The sequence below is a fragment of the Columba livia genome, chromosome Z, assembly GCF_036013475.1.
Source record: "Columba livia isolate bColLiv1 breed racing homer chromosome Z, bColLiv1.pat.W.v2, whole genome shotgun sequence".
In the NCBI taxonomy this organism is placed as follows: Eukaryota; Metazoa; Chordata; class Aves; order Columbiformes; family Columbidae; genus Columba; species Columba livia.
Genome location: NC_088642.1, coordinates 23,720,443 through 23,729,408, shown reverse-complemented (window position 1 = coordinate 23,729,408; position 8,966 = coordinate 23,720,443).

Sequence of the window (8,966 nt, the reverse complement as noted above, 5' to 3'; positions counted from 1 at the left end):
TTGGATGAGGCACCTTCGTAAAAGGTAACCAGTGAGCAGCAGTGGCTGCAGCCAGCCCCTCTGTGAGCACTGGTAACGTCAAACTCGGTTTCGCTTCTAGGGCAGGGTCTGCAGGGGCATCCCGAGGGAGCCAGGCTTTGTGTGTTGTGACCAGGTGAAAACATATTAATCCAAATACACCAGTATAATTAACTTGCCAAAACAGACACAACGATTGTCCCTTTAACAGCCTCTCTGTCAGTCATGACAACAGAAGAATCATGGAATCACAGAATCAGTTCAGTTGGAAGAGACCCACCCTCAGGATTAAGTCCAACCATAACCTAACTCTCGCACTGAACCATGTCCCAAAGAACCTCATCTAAATGCCTTTTAAACACCTCCAGGGATGGTGGCTCCACCACTTCCCTGGGCAGACTGTTCCAATGCCTGACAACCCTTTCCATGAAGAATTTTTTCCTAATATCCAGTCTGAACCTCCCCTGGCACAACTTGAGGCCATTTCCTCTTGTCCTGTCACTTGCTACTTGGGAGAAGAGACCAACACCCTCCATGCTACAAACCTCCTTTCAGGTAGTTGTAGACAGCGATAATGGAAATGTGTTCTCATAAGCTTGCCCATGTGAATGAACTTGTTTATGAACTCCATTACTTTTCCCTGGAGCCAGAACCACACAATTCCTTTTGTTGTGTTCATCCCCCGCTAAGGGTAAATGCCTATGAATTTGGGGCAGCCGTTCAGCATAGAAATGCTGCAACATCAAACAAAACATGAATAATAGACATTCAGCCAAGTTAAAATTAATTTTTATATACCCTTTAGTACATAAACTCCTATGACTCTGCACAGTGTTTTGTAATACAGTAATGCAAGAAAGTTTCATTATACTGGTGGTTTGTAATGTAATATTAAAAATCTTGAAGTCAAATTTATGTCTCTTTTATTTCCTTGTGGTGTTGCTTAATGACCTTGCTAATGCAACACTACTGTTATTCTTGTCAGCAGGTATTCAAGCAATTGTTTTCAATCTAGGAGTTCTCTGCCACACCCATTCTTGTTTTCTTGTACACAGCAGTACATTAGGAGTGTTGATGCCTCCTGCATTTAGAAATATAAAGGTTTGCTTTAAACCATTATAGACCTAATTTTTAGTTGAGGAACTGCATCTCCAATAGCTTGTAATTCAAACTGAAATATCACAAAAGGTGCTGTTGTAGGACCAAAAGATAATAACTACAAATTTCCATTCCAGCACCTCCTACTTATCCAGACAAGGTTGGTGGGCTGCTTATTTTTCATTAATTTAGGCTTTTCTGGCAATTTGCCTTTTTAGCCAGGGCATTTTGCATACTGTTTCCTTCTTTACTTTTTTCCTATGGCTTCACCCTTCTAATTGTACTGTCAGGGTAGATGGGACCTTTTAAATGAATGATTCATAATTTGTCCTAATAGCTTTTCAAATATAGAATTAGACTAACTGATCTATAACTTTCCAGGTTCTGCTTTTCCTCTCTTAGAGATAGGTGTGGTGTTTCCCAGCACTACCTTTAGGATTTCTGACAGTTACGTTATGAAACAATACAATTTAGTTGTAAGTCTCAAAATAACCTGGATTACAGTTCATTTTATTCACAAAGGAAAAAAAAAATGTTAAGCAAACATCCAAATGATCTTTACGTCTAGTTCAACCCATACTGGCCATTTGTATGGCTAAAAATTCGGCTCCCCCCACCCCTTTTTTTTTTCTTTCATTGTCCAGAATCATCTCAGTGACACTGCTCTGGATAAATCTGTATTCATAAAGATAACCTGATAAGCTGAGTTTGGGAATAATACCAAAGCACAGATGATCTTTTCCATCTCTGGTCTTCTCACAGTGGTGTTGAAGAAGGCAGAGAACATCCAGCCAGACCTTTGGTTGCCTCTCCCTGGGAGAGCTATGAAGCAGCAAACAGAAGAAAATGAATACTAAACTAGTTGCAGAAAAGTGTAAATCTTACATTTCCCTTCTTTAATAACGAAAAACCCTCTTATCTGAAGAAATGAAGGAATTAATGAACTGCAGATGTGAAACTAAGAATTCAGAAGGTGTGCTTATGTGCAGGACTGAGTAGATATTGATAACTATTTTCCAAAAGCAGTTGATCCAGACTATAAGTGAAGGACAGCTGGAGCCACGAGCTTATCTAGCGCAAGGGTTTTCCCCCAGCAGTCTGTGACCTGTGCCCAGTGCGCTCGTGAGCGCTGCCTGGCTCCCCAAACAGTTTTGAAAACTACTTAACACACTTGCTACAGACACAGATCTCCAACCACATTGTCCCACATTGAGACCAAATGGTTCACCCCAAGAGGGTCAGAATTCAGATAGCTCCCACGTGGTCTTTTCTGGTCTCTTCTGTTAAAACAAGTGTTATGAAATCAACTGCCCATTCCTGTAGTGATATCAATCGTTTGTAAGAAATCTCTCTATCAGTGGACGCTGCATGTCTTCATCGCGCAAGGACGTGCTCTGTGCATGAAAAGGCTTTTCTGCCGTGCCCAGAGCAGGCCAGACGTGTCCTGTTATGCAAGGGAAAAATATTTCTGTAGAGCCCCCGTGATAGGTGTGCTTAGTGAAACAATACCAGTGACTGTTTATAAAGTTTTAAAGGAACGTAAATATGGGTTGTTCCTCTAACAGAGAGCTGTTCTCTTAATTCTCCTAATTTCTTTACTCTTTCAAGAGGGGAGGAAAGATAAAAGGAGTTAATGAAAGCCAAAATGACAGTGTAAAATGCAGTGCTTGAAAACTGTAATGTGCCGAATTGTCAGTTGATGTTAAAAATCCTTAAACCTTACATTTGTGACACAAAGAAGTCAGTTTGTTCCTGCATTATCTTTATGTTTTCAGAGGAAATGCAGTTAGGACAGGATGTGCGTTTGTATCTACTCAGTATTATCTGCTGCCCTACAAGCTCCACACCAAATCTTATCTATTGTGTACAACTTTCATATTTTTGTGACCCCATGAAGATCAGCTGACTAATGAAACCATGGAGATCAGTGTCTGGTGAACATTGCAAGACAAGGTGGTTGAATTCTAGCATTCATACTCAAGTATTTTCTTCTATATTATTTTAAAACTCTGGAAGAAGAAGCAAGTCTAAGAACTTCATGCCTATCAGTTTAATGAACTATAGCAATTTGGATTCTGCAGAATGAAGAGAAGCACGCCTAAAAGAATTGTATAGTGGCTTAGTGCTTAAATAACAGTAGGTTTTAAGTACTTTATTATTTTTTCCTTTTATTGCAGAATATAGAATCATAGAATTGCAGAATCACAGAATGGACTTGGTTGGCATGGTCCTTTAAAGAGTATCTAGTTCAGCTCCCAATATAAATTCAACAGGCCTTGGCTAGGTCAGTACTTGTTGGGTAAATGCCTTAAGGAAAACCTCTGTTAAAAAGTTACCTGTCTTAATGGTTAAAATAAATACATACCACGCCATTTTTGTATGGGTAGGCATTGTGCATCGTGAGTAGAAATAACATACATACATACACATTGTTCATAAAGATTTTGTATAGGTAGATATTACCTCTTTAGAGGTAACTAAGATTTTTCACAAGGCAATCTGTAACCTGATTAGTAAAGATGTTTTCCTGTTGTTTTGATAAACAACAGTGAACAGAGTACATCACGACATGAAATATGGTGATTTTTCTAACTGTCTTTAATAATCCATGGAAATCTACAGAGACTGGAAAGGATTAAAGCTAAACTGGCAGAAAAGGTTTTGACCTAGCACACTATCAGTGCTGAAGTCCAATGTATTACACAGACAGAAATATTAACAGGCCCATTTTAGATTACTCCTTTCAGGCCACGCAATCTTCCTAGAAAGCCGTAGGCTTATGGACCGTATTATTGCTGGGAGAAATTATGTCTGCCTGATAGGTTCATAAAATGTTCGCTAAAGATGAAGGTTTACTTCAGAACCTGGAGACAATCAGGGAAACATTCCACACGCAATTAAGATAATATTAAGAGCAATAAAAAGTTGGAAAGTTGTGCAACCTAGAAATAAATCCTCCCAGTATCTAGGGGAAGATTTTTTTTCTTCAGGCGCTTATCTCTTTCTGGCACAGCCTTCCATCCATCAAGTGCATCTCTCATCCATGCAGGACCGTGTGTGCTGTGTGAAATATGGTGATTTTATGGCAGATGATGGACTGCATGTGGACTGTAACTGTGCTGACTGTAACCTCAGCTCAAGTGCTCCCCGTGCAGACACACAGATGGAGCAGCTACCAAAGCACACGCGCTACTGAGAGAGAACCCAGCCTCTGTCTGTTCTGCCATTTAAGTTCCGAAGACCAGCCTCACGCACAGTCCACACTGTAAGCCTCAAACAGTGCCTGAGCCACTGACTGCACCATGGTTTGCCTGAAAAACGGCAAACAAAGTCCTACATTTGGCTTCAGCACAACTAGACATCTGAAATTTCACACGATCATTTAATTATATGTTTTGCAACCTACCTTGCACACGTGTGTTTTAAAGAATAAACAAACAATTTATCATTAACTTAAAACATTTACAAGCAAGACATGATGAAGTCTTTGCAAAAAAGGGGGATATAATTAAAAAACATTTATTGTTAATTATTACTGTTACTGCAGTCATGGGATCCCTTATGCAATCCGTTTTCTGGTCTGTCTCCTCCCGAATGCCTGCTAGCTGTGTTGAAGAGAATGTTCTGCAGCTTTGTTGCCATGATTTTTAAAGTGCTACAAGTTTTTTTCAAGTCACATTCATATTTTGTTTCCTCTTCTTGAGCTCTGACAGGAAATCTGGCAATGAACATGATGCAGGATCAGCACAAATCCCTACTTTTGTTTTTTTTTTTTTTTTTTTTTGTCCGTTTTGCTGACAAGAAATATTTCCGAGAAATTCCACTTGTAGTTTAGAGGGCTGTATAAAATGCTGATGGTCAAAGACAGGTGTGGGAGCTGCTCAGCTGTTCCACCATGAGACACTGACTCTGGGCTCTACTGGGGATACCACCACCTCTGTAAATCCAGTTCTTAAGACTGCTGTATGCCCGATATTTAAATGGTAGCTAGTAAATAATATAAGGCATACATGAGTAATATTTTGAATGTCTTCCTGCCAAGAAACAGCCACTAAAAAGTTCAAATAGAGGTCAGCTAGAGATGAGGACTCACTGAAGTAAAATGGCAACCTGAGACTCTCTCTCCTATAGTTCTACAAGAGTCCTTACAAATGAGCAGCCATGCAAACCTCTATTGACTGCAGAGATGTTGAGGCTTAGTGTGGTGATTATTTCTTGTCAGGACCAGGACTCATGTTTCCAGTTCCACAAGTTGAGCCAGTGCTTTTGGAACGGAGACTCAAAAGTGGGTATTGCTGTTATTGCCTGTAACTAGAGAACGTGATACGAAGCCTGTTCAATGTGAATTCTCAGACAAGCCAAGAGGCCCATGCAAACACAGGTGATCATATGAAATAACAGCAATTTCACAGAAGCAATCAATAGTGGCTGCTTGAATTTTGCAGGGCAGATTTTTTAATGTCTTTGCTATTTGCAGTGATGTAGGGTAGTGCAGCTGGCTTCCAAAGGTGTTGATTTGGACATTGTACCTTCATTATTGCTGTTGGTGGCACATTCACATACTCTTGCCCTAAGAAGAGCACACAGTATTTTTTTCAAAGTTCAGCATTCCAGGACTATGCCGTCTGAAAAGCAGTATCATCATCAATCAACCTCCAATATCATGTATCTGAAGCCATGAGTATTTTAATTTGTCAGACTCCATTTCATGTAAAACAATCTCCATCTTGCACTCAGCTATCTGAATCTGTCCCTGGGCTCCCTCACAAATACAAATCTCTCTCTTATTCATTAGCTGGACTCAGTTTTCAGTTCAATTTTCATGTATTTTACAACAGATAAGCAAAGAACAGACTTGAACTTCCTGTAGGGTTCACTGTATATTGTCACTGAATCCCATGCACTGTGCTGTCGTAACTTCCATTCCTTGGCTAGGGTTCAGTGCAGTGAACTCTGCTTGGATGATCTGTCATAAAACATTAACAAGAACTTGCTTGTACAGGTATTTCTGGTGTGAGAAGCCTTTAAAGTCACCTGGCATGAACTGTTGTTAGTTTAGCTGATGAATCGTTTTCCTCTGCATCTCCTAAGGAGAGTTATTTTGTACAAAGATTAGATGGGAATTGTATGTATTGCTGATGATACCTGTGAAGTTATGATTACAGTTACACCCTATTGAAGACCTGACAATGTAAAGAGAACTGTCTGAATACAGAAAAATCAAAGCCTTTGTTTAACTTCCTTTATATTCCTTGGTACAGATCCTGAATTACTTTAGTTATGTGTTGACTCAATGTATTGGAAAGTCTAAAGCTGCCTGCAGAATTCCTCATGCAACTACATGATGCTTGCAGAAGAAGGGGTCACTGGTCATGGTGTGGGATCTGAGATCCATACAGGAGATCTGTACAGATACCCTACTTTGGGTATTATATTTGCATCTTCCTGATTTAGTGTCCCAAACACCAGGAGCCCAACTGGAGGAATTTTCCGTTTTCTTCTGTAAATCACAGGACAGTCAAGTATTACTAAATACACTGAAAAATACAAAAATACAGAAGTTGTACAGTTACGCTCTTATTAACCACCTCTTGGGTATCATCAGGTAATTTGTCTATCCTTCAAAGGATGAGAGGACCATTGGTTTTAGGCCCAGTGAGGTGACGTGGGGAACCTGCAGGCCGATAGAATTATTGCAGGATAAATGCAGTAAGTAAACAGGGCCAATAGATAACTCAGAATACATGTCGGTATTCAGCAACTAGGGTCAGTTTGCATTTGTAATCTGTGCAATGATTATGACTTACAGCATGCCTGACAAAAACAGTGCAGGGGAAAGCAAAATTAAGATTTAAGACAATTATTTCTTGCTGCTTACAGTGCACTACATATTGGTTGAAGTGGAGACAGATACTTCATTATTATAATGGAGTTTCCAAACAGAAAAATAACACATTTATCTACTAGATGAAGTCTCATTTTGTTTTTAAGTAGACACATGCATGTATTAGCTATTCCTTTGTTCACTGGGACAATTTCCAGGCCTGTATCAGAGGATATCAGCTTTTGTTGCTTCCTTTGAATTCTGAGAAGTATGCATTTAGCTATTAATATCTTTTGCTGCTTTGGATCTCACATGAGAGGATCACGAGACAAATATTGCACCACCATCCTTCGTTCTGGAGTTACTTTAACTAATGATCTTGTGGTTCTAATTATTTTGCTGAATTTACTTTAATATATCTTCTCAGCCTTCACTTAAATTACCCTTTATTTACAGCATTTAAGCAAGTGTTTAAGGCCTCATAAACAAATAGAGATTTGTTTATGCAAGCAGTAAGTAAACCTCAATGGCCCGTTTTTGTTGTAATTTATTCCATTATAAAGGATGAGTAACCCCACTGAGTTGACACGGTTACACTGTTACAAAATGAGAAGACATGAGATGAATCACTAGACTGACAATCTGCCCGCGGACTTTGAGTTCCCCGTTTGTGATATCCCTTAGTCACAAGAGCAAAACAGACACCGAAGGCCTAAGGTCTCATGATAGAATTCCTGCTGGATCCACGTTCTGCCTCTGTTCTCTCATTATTTGCACATGTTGCAAATCACTACGGCACATGTCACCAGAATATAATTACTGACAGCCTCATAATTCCATGTGCATTTGAGATTTTTTTTTAAGAAATACATAGACCAATCTAGATAACAGAAATAACAAAAACCACTTAATTTCTGAAGACACTATAACTTCTGTGTGGTAATGCTTTGAAAAGTTTGAAACACGCCAAAAGAGGGGATAGTTTGTGTTAAATAAGAAGGGAAGGGGGCTGTTGTTTCCACCAGGACCATTATTTTTCCCAAATAAGAAAGTAAGTAGAAACAGGATGATAATTAAAAAAATTGTTTGAAACTGAAGTCTTACCCAAATTAGAGTTCATAACTGCCTCCTGCAGTGAAATTGGAACATACTCAACAACTAAGAAAATACTTGCAGTGGAAAGCAAAATTAAGATTTAAGACAATAATTTCTTTAGAAGCTATGGACAAAGGGCAACAGGAGCCTATGAATTCAAAGGGAATTAATATAAGAAATGAAATGGTTAGACTCTTAGACTGTAAATTTAACACTTGTTAACATCTTTATTGTACTATTTGTAAAAAAAGATGGAAGTGTATTTTTTTCCGCTCGGAAAGGGTAATGCTCCAGATTGAAGTTTAAAAATATTTAGGGTGTATATACTTTTAAAACAACTGAATTACATCTATCTAAAGTCACAGCCAAAATTATAATATACCCTACCACTTGCTTTAGCGCGGAGAACTTTTTTCCTTAATAAATCTTAAGGCAGCAGGCCCAGCAAATAATCTATCATTTGGAATAGTGAAGGGCATCCTCAGAGCTATGAGGGCTTGGTCCCAACCCAGCAAGGAATACAAAGACAAGTTTCCCTAACAATATAAGGAATGTGAGCACACTCCACCTTCAAAAAAAATCTGTCCCAGTCTGATGTGTGTTTTCCGCATGCTGTCCTCCAAGACTAGCAAATAAAACTTCAGATTTTTGTTCTTCTTTCCATTGGCTTGACCATAGGACTTCTACAGGATAAACCCCAAACTTGCACACAAACAGAAGCATAAATCTCATCTCCGCAGGAGGCAGCTAAGCCGCATAAATCTCATCACCTTAAACTCTAAGGGCCCACCATGTTTTTAAACATTTATTTCTCCATAAGCACACATAACACGTACATTGCGGGAAAAAGCCTCAAGCACGCTGCTGCCAGACTGAAACATGCTGTGCATAAACAGTTTTCTCACTGAGGAAAGAGAGTAGGCCAACAGTT